Source organism: Chenopodium quinoa, unplaced genomic scaffold (assembly GCF_001683475.1).
Source record: "Chenopodium quinoa cultivar QQ74 unplaced genomic scaffold, ASM168347v1, whole genome shotgun sequence".
Lineage (NCBI taxonomy): Eukaryota > Viridiplantae > Streptophyta > Magnoliopsida > Caryophyllales > Amaranthaceae > Chenopodium > Chenopodium quinoa.
The window spans coordinates 2085797-2088086 of record NW_018743144.1 but is presented as its reverse complement, the minus strand read 5'-3'; positions in this window follow the sequence as shown (position 1 = coordinate 2088086).

The following is a 2290-nucleotide window of genomic DNA, read 5'->3' as shown; positions in this document are numbered from 1 at the left end:
TAGAAACATAAAACTAGGTGTCATTGACATGAAATAAGAAAGATAAAATACATATTGTTTTGCCTAATTAATTAATTCTAACATAATTTTTTTGTATTTCAAATTTTGCAAGGTCCAAAAGGATGGTCCGTTCATAATCAAGGAGCTTAATGAAGTTCGTGACATGTTGGCGTCTTTTATCACTGTCAACATGTAAATGGCATTTTAATTGTAAATTTATGTTAACTTTTGAACTATATTATTATTCATTATATATTTACTTACTATCATTTTTATTACTGTATTGGGTTTGGGAAAATTTATATCCATATATATATATATGAATTCTTGTTTTAAATATTATTTTTGTATCTTATTATAATATTTAATAATATTATTATTAGTAGTAATTATAATAATAATATTATTAATTATTTTATTTAATATTATTGCTGGAAATAGGGTTTTTTTTAAAAAAATATTATTGCACGAAAAATGAAAAAAAAATATTGAGCAAAAAGGCACCGGTTAACCGGTGCCAAAACTAGCTACCACCAAAAAAAAAACGCGGGAGACTATTTTAGGCATCGGCTAACCGGCGGCCAAAATAGTTAAAGGCACCGGTTCACCGGTGCCAAAACAGGTTTAGGGCACCGGTTTTGAACTGGTGCTAAAAAGAGGGGTAATTGGCACCCCCCACATAGAAAGCGGTTCAAACCGGTGCCTTAGACCAGGTTTGAACCGCTGCCAAATGCTATTTTTCTACTAGTGTTTTCTTCTTCCTCTTCCTATTCTTCTTTTTCTTATTTTGTTGAACTTGCTTTTGATTTTTCTTCCTTTTATTGGCATCTCTCTCCTCATAGGTGTGCACTAAGCTTGTTACACATCGTCTTCCAGTCATTTGCCTACCTTCTATCTTATGAAATGTGTAGTAGTGAATTTGACAAGCTCTTGCGTGCTTTGAATTATTTATTCTTAAATAAGTCAAGCTTGGACCTTAAGCAAGCCTTTCTCGGGAATTAACCCGTATTTTAATGCTTTCATTTCCTTTTCCTTTTAGAATAGGTTATTTCTCATGAAAATGTTTGTATGCCTTTTGCTAGGTACATGACTTGATATACTTTGATGTATTGGTTTGAATCGAGATTCAAGGAAGTATGACTCCACATTTTCTAGCATATGGAAAGCAAGATTCAATTCTAAAGGAAAGTGGTTTTGAAAGTTTTAATTGAGTCATTTGCAGGTATTTACACCCACCAACATCCGGTAATATCTTTCCTTGCTCTTTCCCTAATGGTTGATAACTTGTTGGACATGTGTTGGTATTGTTGTTTGATTTCTTTCTTTTCCCCTCCTGTGGATTATTTGATTTATGATTTGAGTATATTGTCTCATTCAAGCTTGTGGGAGGGTATTCTATCATGTTTGGTGGAATATTGATTCATATATGCCATGCGCATTTGTATATGCATTTCGATGCTCTTTATTTTGAAAACTCCAAAAAGATTTTTGTTTTTATCAAGGAAAATTTGCATTGTGTTTTTATTTTGTTCATGCTTTTGACATAATACTTTTGGACTTGTATAGTTGAACGCTTTTCTTCTTAAATGGTAATGGTGTGCTCGGTTTGAGAGTATCTTTGCTTGACTCCAGGATAGAGTATACTAAGGTAGTCGTTTATAACACTTGGGACCTTGAAGCCGGATTCTTTTGTTTTTGAAAATTTGCAATTGCTCCCCTTTGGTGAATTTGAAGCTTATAGTGAGTTTTTGCCACAATCTTGTGACGTTCACTTTTTTTTAGCCTTCTCCATATTTTGCATGTGCCGCACTTGGATCCTTGACTATTGTATGTTTTATCTAGAATTTGAATTTCATCTCCCGAGATCGCAACCGAGACATTTAGGAATGACAAAAGGCATCTTTTTAGAGTGGTACTTTTTCTTTTTCTAGGATAGTTTTTATATCTTTGTTTTGGTTTCATTTACTTGCTAACCATTTGTCCCATATACTATTCTTTTTAAGCCACATCTTTAGATCTTAAACCTTTCATTTTTGTTCCCATCACTAGTAGAAAAAAGGCATTAGGCAGCGGTTCAAACCCGGTCTAAGGCACCGGTTTGAACCGCTGCCTATTTGAGGGGTGCCAAAAACCTGCTATTTGGCACCGGTTTTGGGGTTTAATAGGCACCGGTTAATCTGTGCCATAGGGTGAAATAGGCACCGGTTAACCGGTGCCTAAAACTGCTCTCCCGCCATTATTTTTTTGGGTGGTGGATAGTTTAGGCACCGGTTCCTTCCTAACCGGTGCC